The following is an 11,679-nucleotide window of genomic DNA, read 5'->3' as shown; positions in this document are numbered from 1 at the left end:
TGGTAATGGATCAGTATACAACATGTCAGGAGTATTCCAGGATATTTCAGTATTTATTTGTCCTAGCTCTACTTGCCAAACCAAGAATTGACTGAGATCATCTGGATAATCTAAACCAAAAAGAGCAGAAGCAATTTTTTTCTTTTGAGCTAATACTAATTCCTGTATTTCACATTTGTCGTTCAATTAAATGCTCTCTCAGATGGGTTACCTCATGTCGATGACTTTAGCCAAACCAGCCGTTTGGCCAGACATGCAAGATTTTGTGCAAGATTTCGTGTTATTCTTTATGGCTCTTGTGCAGAACAGCCATTTATACTGGGTTGTAAATGGCCAGAGTGAAGAACAAATTAATACGTTAGAGAGACTGTGCTGACTGAACCAAAAATAAAAAATTCGGCAGTTACTCACGGGATGTAAGCAACTTAGAAACCAGATTACCTATATCTCAAAGTGAAAATTTTTACTTATAAAATCCTGCCTATATTAATCCAAACCACACAGAGATTGTCAAAACATACATTTGACCAGTGATATGTATGGGCCCACAAAACATTTGAATTGTCTAGGGGTAACGATGTTCAAATAAGTCAAATACTGAAACTGAAATAATAATATTTAGGATCTTATTTTGCTCCTTTACTAAAAAGTGCTTCAGTGTATTCTATCTTTTAATCCTGTAACAACCCACAGAACGCTGCTGGTAATAAACCCTTGTTTACTTGCAAGGCTGAAGCAGAGAAGGTGTGTGACCTGTGGAAGGCCACAGAGCTAGCAGGTTGGTAGAGCCCGTATTTACACTGGTAATCTAACTGTCCAAACTTAGTTCTCAATTTTTCTACCCTACATTGCAGTTACATTTTCTCTCTGTGTTTTTTCTTTTCTTGCAGACAGAACGTTTGTGAAGCTGACAACTGGAAGGGAAATGTAGATGTACACATATACACCTCAGTAATTGCTTAGTGGTTGCATTCTGTGGCTTCATGTCAGTGGCCTATTGTAATTGTGGCAAGAGTCATGAAAAGCCTGTCTTTCATCTGAGCTCTCTCTTATCCCACTGGGCTCACCCTTCTCCTTTTGGGTCTTTTGTTCTGCCTTGGTTTATATCTCTGCTGATTCCTTTAATTGCTGTTTGGGCTATGGAGGTTGTTATTTTCAAGAGTTCAATAACAGAATTAATACCCTTGGGGAACAATTTTTTCTTTTTTCTTTTTTTCCCTAAAAATATCAAACAGGCCGACCCCCATCTGCACCACTCATATGTGAATGGCACAAGTTCTATTTAGCAAGATATATATTATGCAAATCATCCAATGTTACATTTGCCATTAATAGTTTTATTTACTTTTTTGTTTTCGAGTTAAAAAAAAATCAAGTAGCTATTCATCATTATCTAGGCATTGAAAAATACTAATGCCTTCTTATTACAGTTACCAACATATAAATTACAGATGAAAGAAATGTAGTTTTTATATTTTATTAGTACTGAAACTTATTTTTGTTTTATTCTGGCATAAAAATCCATAAATAAAGCATAACTAGCAACTTCTTTGATTTAATTAAAGCTACAGTTTTGTACACAAAACTAATCCATAGCAGAGCCACATAGCTAGATTGTAACAAACATCCAATTGTGGAGTTAATGCAGTGATATTAATGGATTGTTTTACCCACACTATTATTACTTAGAAAATTTCACTCCTGTCGCATCTAACCTTCAGTTTAACTAACACTAAATGAATAATGAAAATGAAAGACATTTCTTTATTTAAAATGCAAAATACCTATTAATAAATAAAAACATAAGGTTAGATGTAAAACAATAAAACATTAAATTTAAGTTATTAGCAATATGCTGCTGTATATTAATTTCCACAGCAACTTACTAGAAGCTGAATAATTTACCCTAGGAATAACATCACAGGCTTCCTTTGGGCAAAGCCTGAAAACTTTTTCCTACTGCATGTCTGCCAGTGGCGTTAGCTGTCAGAAGAAGGCCAAAGAAATTGATGAGACCGAATTCTGCACTTCATTATATTTGACAAGAGAAGAAAAAAAAAACCTACCTCTCTTTAACCCTTTGATCAGATCATCAAGTTTTTGTAATAATTCTTAGAACATGTAGACTGACTCAAATTAATTTTTAAATAAGAACATAAGGTAGCTGTAGAGCAATTTAGAGATTCTAAAGTGCTTACCAGTGAATTAATCTATCCATTCTCAAAATAACCATTTGAGAAAGGAAGGGCATGTGTTACCTGCTTCTTTTTACAGAATGGGAAATAGAGGCTTAGAGATGTTCACTGATGTTCCCAGAGTGGCATGGTTGGGAAGTGACTGAGGTTGAGTTTGATTGGTTAATCAGCATTTAGAGAGTTTAGTTATTGTCTTGAGATGAAAATCCTAGGCAAATACCTTTGTAAAGTGAAAAGAGTTATGTTTGGAAAAGGAAGGGAAAGAAGTGATGCGGGCCTATGTGGAGAGAGCCACAGTTACTTAAAAATTTAAAAATCCTTGTTGATGGGAAGCTTCGTGGTGGAGCAGTGTCAATATTAGTTCTGCTGCTCCTAAAGCTCTGTTGTAAGGGGAGGGGGTGGAAGAATCTGAACGCTCATCACCACTCCCAGAGGAAGAGATGGGGGGACCTGCTCTGGGAGCAGGCTAATTCTTCTAGGGGTGCTGACTACCCAGGTTCCTACCCTTGATCTCATATAAGGGACAAAATCAATTGTTTGATGCCTGTTTTGTATAAAAACATAGGTAGGGAATGACTGTTCTCCTCTCATTAAATTACACTACTAAGGTAGATTGAGTCGCTGCACTTAATTTTCCATGGCTTTTCTATAATGCATCCATGTTCTTTTCCACGTGACTTTGCGGTACTACCCTACTAAAGAGGGTAGAATATGTTTCCCTGCCTGATCAACGCTGAGCTTGGCCATGTGACCTGTGAAGGCCAGTGGGAGGTTGGTGAAGTGAAAGTGGTCAGTTTGGGGGCCAAGGCTTTGAGAAGCATGATGTGTTTCTTCTCATTCTCCTGTGGTCTTGTCCAGTTGCCATGAGCAAAACTAATGGTTAGATACTGGTCCAAGGAGAATGAGAGACACAAGGAGTTGACTTGCACCTAATCTGCTGTCTGGAGCTCAGCCTACACAATCAGAGCCAATTTATGAAGCCCCAGAAAAATAAATGTTCAGTGTAGGCCACTGAGTTTGCAGTGGTTAGTTTTGTAGTATTAGTTAGCCATGGTAAACACCAGCCATCTAGTATTCCAAGCCAGAAACCTGGGCATCATAACAGTTGAGTTTTGTTTTTAAGGAAAACTAGGTTATGGTTTTGAAAAAATACATGATTATTATAAAGAATTTATACAATAAAGAGAAGAATATAAATGAAAGTAAAAAATATTTTAAAAAAGAAAAAGGAAGAAAAATGTATAAGATGCCAACCTCCGGCCCCCCAAGAAATAACCATTTTCAACATTAGGTGAATATCATGTCAGACATTCATTTTTTTTCCCATAAACATTTTATTTTAGAATAGTTTTAGATCCACAGAAAAAAAAACTGCAAAGACAGTACAGAGAGTTCCTGTATACTCCTCACTGAGTTTCCTCTGTTGCTAATATCTTATGTTACCATGGTACATTGGTCAAAACTAAGGAGCCAACATTAGTATATTACTAAAAACTACACTCTACAATTTATCCAGAATTTACTACTTTCTTCCTAATGTCCTTTGTCAGCAGAAGGGTCCCATCCTGGATATCACATTACATTTAGCTATCATGTGTCCTTAGCCTCCTCTGCTCTGTGACAGTTTCTCAGACTTTCCTTTGTTTTTTTGACCTTAGCAGTTCTGAGGTTTATTGATCAGATATTTTGTAGAATATTCTTCATTTGGGATTGCCTGACCTTTTTCTCAAAATGAATGGATTTTGTCTATGCTATATCATTACTACACTGTGGTGATTTCTGGAGTTTTGTAGCAATTTTGAAACCAGGAAGCTCTTGTTTTATGAATCAAATTTCTCTTATGATATTAATGGCAGGTTTTGAACATTTTCTTCTTTGTATAATCTGGCTCCTCTAGGTTTCGTTTGTTTGTTTTCCTGCTATTTTTCTTTCACAAAAGAAGTTTTCTTCAGCTGTCTGTTAATCCTTGGTTGTTTGCTCAGCTTTGAAGGTGAAGATGAAAAATCTGTTCAGTTTAGGCAGGGCGGCAGAGTGGGAAGAGTGTGCGTCTGGGCGGAAGAAAGAGGAGGATCTCCAGAGAGGTCTTGAAACCCCCAGGAGTGGAGGCCCCAGCTGTGGAGCCCTGCAGTGTATGTGTGGTAACACCAGGTCTGTGCCCCTGCTCGGATGCTGCCACTGTGTCTGGAGCTGAGCAAGAAACAGCTGCGGTTATTTTTTTACATGGCCTTGGAGACACAGGGCACAGCTGCGCTGACGCCCTCTCCACCCTCCGGCTCCCTTACGTCAAGTACACCTGTCCCCATGCGCCTCAGACCCCTGCGACACTCAACATGAGATGGTGATGTCCTCCTGGTTTGACTTGATGGGGCTGAGTCCAGATGCCCCAGAGGACGAGGCTGGCATTAAGAAGGCAGCAGAGAGCATCAAGGCCTTGATTGAGCATGAGATGAAGAATGGGATCCCTGCCAATCGGATCGTCCTGGGAGGCTTTTCACAGGGTGGAGCCCTGTCCCTCTTCACAGCCCTCACCTGCCCCCGCCCTCTGGCTGGCACTGTGGCCTTGTGCTGTTGGCTGCCTCTGCCCCTACCGGGCCTTCCCCCAGGCAGCCAACGGCAGTGCCAAGGACCTGACCACCCTTCGGTGTCATGGGGACCTGGACCCCAGGGTTCCCGTACAGTTTGGGACCCTGTTCAAGGTACAGTCCAACTTACCAAGATGAGTTAATGTGTGTGTCAGGAAGGTGGGAATTTCCCCCTTCCCTTCTTGCTTCTTTTGGCTGGTCTAATAGTTAAATTGACACAAGACAGATGAACAAGAGAAAAAAAAATTTAATTCATACATATGGAGGTCTCATGGAAATGAGACTTAAGAAGTAGCCAAAGCAGTCAGCTTTTATACTTTTTAGACAGAAACAATAAATTTGTGAGGAATTGACAAGACACAGAAACTTAGGCTTGGGTGCTTAATTAGTGAAGAATCTAAGCAGAGTTTGGGCTAGGGGTAGTAAATTAGTGAAGAAGTAACAGGGTTTGTTTATACAGGCTTCTTGGTCCTGAATTCCCTGTCTCTAGTGATGAGGCTGTATCTTTACCTCCTGGTACAGCGAGGGTACCTTTCACATGGGAGATTTATTTCAAGGGAACAGAGGAAGATTAGAGTTCCCTTCTTGCAATGGCTGTTTCCTATGTAACTCTAATTCAAAATAATCAATATGCCACTGAGGCATAATTTGAGGTGGGCTGCCCTGACCCCCAATATATGCAAGTTACCAGGCTATGGAGCAGAGAAGACATGAAGATGAGTAAGACATATTCCCAGCTCAGCTCTGTAAGAATTTATATCAAATAAAGGAGATACATATACGTGAAAATGCATCAACAACTTGGGAAGTAATTGTAAATGGGATAAGATGGTTTTTTGTTTTTTGTTTTTTTTAAACTTGAATTGCTTTTAGAAGCAATAAGCTTCAATGTAAGTTAAAATCACTGTATGTCAGTTGGCTTTACTTCCGGAGGGCACAGAACCTCCCTGGCCTTAGTTTTTATAGTTTTAAAATTGAAATAAAAATGCCTTCTGTAGATGACTTACAGGATATTTGGCAGAGTCAAAGAAAATAGCATAGGTGAACCAGTGTATAAACTTCTGAGTTCTATTGATGTAAGTGATCTTTGTGGTATAAAGAACTAAACTCGAACCCATTTTGCCTCTGTCTTTAAATGAGTCTCAGTAAATTGAAAGTGCTTTATCTTCCCAAATCCCTCGATTATAATTTACATATTATATTTCTTAATGTATTCCTTAATGATGTAAAAGGTGTAATTTCATAAAATAGGGTTCAGTTTGTCTAGGTTCAGTTCACCGAGGTTTAGAATTTGCTTTCTGAGTAATCTATTTCAATCAGTTTAATAAAGATTAAAAAAAAAAGAATTAGTCTTGCTTTAAGACACGCATATACTATGTCAGAGTTAGCCTTATTCTAAGTCAGGCAAAAATAATCAAATTACTGATTTACAAATTTCTTAATTAAATCTCCCAAACGAATCCCTCAAGTTAAATGAACTGACCTTGTGTAAACACAGTAACCTATAAAAAGACTCAGCACAGGTGTCTCTTTGTGAAAGATGCAGTGAGGTCAGACCATGATTGTCCCAACTTCAGCTCTTTAAGGGTGGAAGCCATGACAATGAGAACCAGACAGCCTCCCGTGCCTTGGAGGAGTGGAAGTCATTTACCTGTCAGTCCCTATTAAACGTGGGACACCCTCCTGCCTTGCCAACATTCTGAAGACCAAGATAGTCCCACTCTTACTTAGGTGAGGGTGTGGGCGTCGGATCTGCACAGGTCTCATGCTTTGGCTTGCTGCCGCAAGCAAGACCTTTCCTCTTCAGCAGCTTAGCTTTCCTCCATTTTTGATCCTGGTGCTTACGATGTTATTTCCTTGCTTAGTCAAACAGGACAGGAATGATTTGTCATAAAAGACAATGATCGTGTTTCATTTTTTAGTCCCAAGAAAACCTGCTAAGACTAAAAGCCTGTGCCTTATACAAGAAAAAATCTTAACCCAAGAGGAAAGCTACTCTTGGTTTTGAACGTCTCTATTCTCTCTGCTCAAAGGAGAAACAAGCGTGCCATCATATTGTATACCACACTACTGAACTATTAGGTTTTTCCTGCCGTTTCCTACTTTTGCTTTTTATTGAAATATATATACATATGTATAATGAATATATATTGATATATATATATATTCTCACGCCTCTTTGAGGTATGATGTTTCAGAGATTAGCATATACATATAGCTCATTAAGCTGAATAAACGTGGATTCAGATGAAGAATCATTTGCGTTCCTGGAAGCCCATCCCTTAGAAGCAGGTGCACAACACATGATGAAGAGAAAATGTAATTGTGATGAGGAGGATTGCAGCAGCAGCACGCTAGCTTTTTGACTCATCTGCAGTTGCACCTGTGTGTTTGTAGCTTTTATTTTCGATCTAGGAACTATTCCTTTTCACAGGAGCTGGGTGAGTTTTTAGGAAGGATTGGTTACAAAGGAAAAGGTTAATGTGAGGCTATGATAATAATAGAAGTGAAATAAAATGCACCTGAAGAGGTTTTAAGATATATCTCACAGGAAGTTTTCAATAATAACAACACAGCAAATGATATGATTGTAATAAGAAGCATTGGCTTGAGCGTTGGAGGGCATCAATCACCTGCATTGTCCTGTAAATTGACTAATTTCTCAGAATCTCAGGTCTTTGCAGTTCATCTGATCCCATTAAGGTCCCTTCTTGTTTTAAAATGCTATGAGCTTGAGCTTATGGCAAAGTTCATAGAGCAGGCCCAATTTAGTAGGCAGTGAACTTCCTCACAAATTGAAAGCAATTGGAGGAAGCAGAACTGCAAATGTTAGCCATTATGCGGAAAGAAGATACTTTGTAAAAACGAAATAATTATGGAACTGAGGGCCTAAGAAAATTGAAGATATACTTGGGATTCAAATTTACACTTCAGGGCAAAATAACAGTCTTTCAAAAGACAGCAATGGGAAGCAAGTTCTGAGGGAGCGCCAAATAAGGCTCTCCGATCCAAAGTGTTTTCCCCATTACTTATCCTTAAAGCTTTATTCTTTTAGATCTTGGAAAGCTGCTATCTTTCTTTAATTTCTCTTAAAACCTTTAAGTGAAAGGAAGCACAGCATGAGCGATTCAGCGAATGCAGAGGTTGACATCTAACACTTCGGGGGATTATGTCATGGTTAGCTGAGAATATACCTGGGTTAGAGTAGATGTCTGGAAGAGAGGATTCCTCTGGGAAGGAGAGGTCTCCAGAGGAAGGAAGGGGTGCTCATGGGGCAAGACCTCAGGGGAAGCTGAATTTGCTTTTTGCTTTGTATGCGGGGGCGGGGCGGCTGGGGAGAAAGTACTGATTGATCTATCAAAACAAAAACACCACAACTTGAATCCTTCAAGGTGGAATAAAGTACAAATGAAAAGTATAAAAATACCAAAAGTAGTACAAATGAAGATATGTCTAGGACTTTTTTTTTTTTTAATTAGGAGGAAACTTGCAACAACTGAGAACTACAAGATGGTAGAAATGTTGAGAAATTTTGGTTGTATATGCTTTCGACGTGATCAGATTAAGAGTGTCACCAAGCACTGACATGCGTGCACCTCCCCCTCCTGAGAAGTGCTGAAATACCAGGCAGTGGGCAGAGGAGATCTGGATAAACTCCTCCGATGAGACCTAGATGGACCAGGTTAGGGCAGGCTGTGGAATAGGGCTTCACAGAATTTATGTTCATTATCCGTTGTAAGAAAGCAGCATTTAAGAGACCAGACTACGAGGGAGAGAGAAACAGAAAGATGATTGATTTCAGCACTGAAAATTCAAAATAATAATATTTGGATATTTTTTCAGTTACCTGGGGTATTCTGTTGACAGGATACAATGAGACAGAGCCCCTTCTCCACATACTCTGCTTTGAGAGAGTACCAATTTTCTAGAAGTCAATATGGCAAACGTTTCAGAACTTTATACATATTCATTGATCATTGTCATAGTCATTGTGATTCTAGAAAAAAAAATTAAGGCAGAAATCAAAGATGCACGAAGTGTTATATGAACAAAGACATTTTCTAAGATACTCTTCAAAACTGGAATCTATATCATTTTAGAATTGATTAATATAGCACTGCCCTATGATAGATTAACATTTTAATTCACTATTAAGGGACATAGGAAATACATAGGGAGGAGCAGATATACACAGCAGTATAAAGAATATGATGCTAAGTGTTTAAAACGAACAAGATATAAAAGGAGACGAGGAAATATAACAACATGGTAATAGTAGTTATATCTGTGTGGTGTGATCATGAATCATTTTTACTCTTTTTCTGATTCTTTATATTTTAAACTATTTATAATGAACATCAAATTATTTTTTAATCAGAAACAGAAAATAAATATAAAATTTTAAGTGCACACCACACTTGGTGTAATTCCAGAGAAGGCTTCAGCCTTCTGAAACCTCACGTTCTGAGATTTTAGGTTTTAGCCAGATGCCAGACTTTCTGACTGACATTTGGTGAAATGGTTTCTTGGTTTAAAGTTCCTTTGGCCCAAGTCTCAGAAGTTCATGGAACAGATGGCTTCAAATTGAAGGACGGATCTGGTAATAGACAAAGGCAAATCTGTCCCTCTGTGCTAAGGAAATAGGGCATTGACCAGGAGACATTTCGAGTTCTGACATTTTTTCCAGCTCTTTCATGCAAAGGTTTTTGTTGCTGAACTCTGGCTCACAGAAAGGGTAAAATCAATGTCACAGGAGTTTCTGTAGATAATTTAAACACCTCTGTGATGGTTTCCATTACAGACTCTGGACCACTAGACAAACACAAAAGTGGCCTGGAAAGGCAGTTGACACATGTTTCTACAGTATAGGGGCGATATTCAACTTGAGGTGTCCTTGTCAACTCTGCCTTATAATCCCTTTCACCCTGTGAGTGCACTTGGGGGCAACAGATCCAGGGAGATACCTGCAGGTAGCTGCCGTCACAATTGCTCATAACCCGTGACAAACCCATGAAGCTGTCCAAACTTCTCCCAGTCCTGAGGTTCTTCCCAGTGACAATCCTGTAGAAGAAGTAGGAAGAACAATGTGGATGCCCCAAACCCTGAGCTTAATATATCAACTGAAAGCCAGTAGGAGATCCAGTTGACCTGTGGTGTCTAGGGATTTAACAAATGTGCTGGTACAGAAAAGAAGAAATCTCTTACAGTTGTATGATGTCATCCCTTGTCTTCGGCACCACTTTCTCCTTAATCCTTCCCTACAGTGGAGCTAGCAAGGCTAAGCATTGCTCTGCTTTATTTACTATTTATTTTATTATTATAACATATTTATCATGTGGAGGGGGAGGTTTAAGCATGCCAATGCTGAGGGGAAACTGTATCGTCTGGGTTCTGGACAAGGAAAATCCTCTACTCACTTAGCCTGGCTCCACCTGTTTTCTCAGTTCACTCCATTCCTACAAACATTTCATAGCCTCCTCTCCCTTGTCTTACTAGGGTAATTTCAGCACAACCTTAAACACCTCCAGTTATTTATGTCCAAATTAACCCCTTCTTTTAAATAAGGCTTCTTACCACATGTAAAACATTTTCCTACTGATTTTCCTTTTCTAATTCAGTAAATACATTTCCTCTTCCAATTTATCATTGTTCAATACTGCCGTACCATTCTACTGCTCTCAAAGTGATTAGGAAAATTGAGACTAGAGAAAGCTAGAATAATGGGAAATGTGTGGTCTATACATGGTTATTTTCTGTATCAGTCTTAAATCTAACTATTAGCTTCTTAGATCTAATTATTGATTCTAATCTAAAATTGAAGAAAATTTTCAAAGAATTGGTATGTATCAAAAGAAAGAATGAAAACAACATTAGACCAACAAACCTGAAATAGTCAGTTTGAGCCCTGACTTTCATAGTTTGTGTGACCTTGAAGAAGTTACTTCATTTCTCTGACTTGTTTCTTGAATGTGGATGACTGCTGCTTTACTTACTTTCCATGCCTGCTGTGAGATCAAATGGGGCATTGTTTGTGGAAAGGAACTGTAAATCTCTGCAGAAACATATCATCAATACTGAGATATTAGCTTTGGTATCTGCATGATCCTGGAAAACTGACAAATAGTTTTATGAGTTGGGCTAGTTCTAAAGCACAACACAGACAAAAGAAGAAAGAAAAATTCCCTCAGAAACATTATCATCCTATGTTTAAGATCTTTCCATTTTTGGCCAATAGATTTTGAACTTCTTGAGGATAAAAGTCATATGTCATTCATATTTACCTTCTCATTACTGAATGGAGTATTTCAATCTCAACAGATGTTCAGGTATGAGAAACCGCAAGGGTATACATGTGGAAATGTTACTGAATGCAAGTTTGTGTGCTCGAGTGCACAGAGAGGCCAGACAAACCCAAACATCAGAGTTTGGAGCCAAGAAATGTTTTCTTGCAGGGCCATGCAAGGAGAACGAGTAGCTTGTGCCCCCAAACCCTGGACTCACCTAAGGGTTTCAGCAAAGCATTTTTAAAGGCCAGGTGAGGGAGGGATGTCCCTGGGTATGTGATCAGCTAGTGCACAATCCTCTGGTTGATGTTGAGATAACAGGGTAGTTAACTTTATCAATCCTTAGGCACCAGAAAGTCTCGTGGCTCCATGCACAAGATCATCAAGTAGTTAATTTCTTCCACTTGGTGGTAGTTTTTAGCATCTGAAAAAACTCAGAAAATATGCATAAGATACTGTTATCTAGGTACTTCAGAGAGGAGCTAAAGCAGAGGATACTGGGTGGGGGAGAGGGGGGTTCTGTCTGGGGAAGACTTCATAGGGTCCTGTTCAGTTACAGAAATGTACTGTTTCCCCCTTAGCATAGATTCCCACAAAAACAAGGCAGGATTTGAAGGA

The 11,679-nt window shown here is 39.0% G+C and overlaps 1 pseudogene; it reads left to right on the top strand.

The window, feature by feature from the left end:
* Positions 1–4,223: 4,223 nt before the first annotated feature.
* On the top strand, positions 4,224–4,915 carry LOC132520222 (acyl-protein thioesterase 2-like; annotated as a pseudogene).
* Positions 4,916–11,679: the final 6,764 nt, after the last annotated feature.

The sequence above is a fragment of the Lagenorhynchus albirostris genome, chromosome 5 (assembly GCF_949774975.1).
Source record: "Lagenorhynchus albirostris chromosome 5, mLagAlb1.1, whole genome shotgun sequence".
Classification (NCBI taxonomy): domain Eukaryota; kingdom Metazoa; phylum Chordata; class Mammalia; order Artiodactyla; family Delphinidae; genus Lagenorhynchus; species Lagenorhynchus albirostris.
This window is presented reverse-complemented; position numbering and strand designations above follow the sequence as displayed.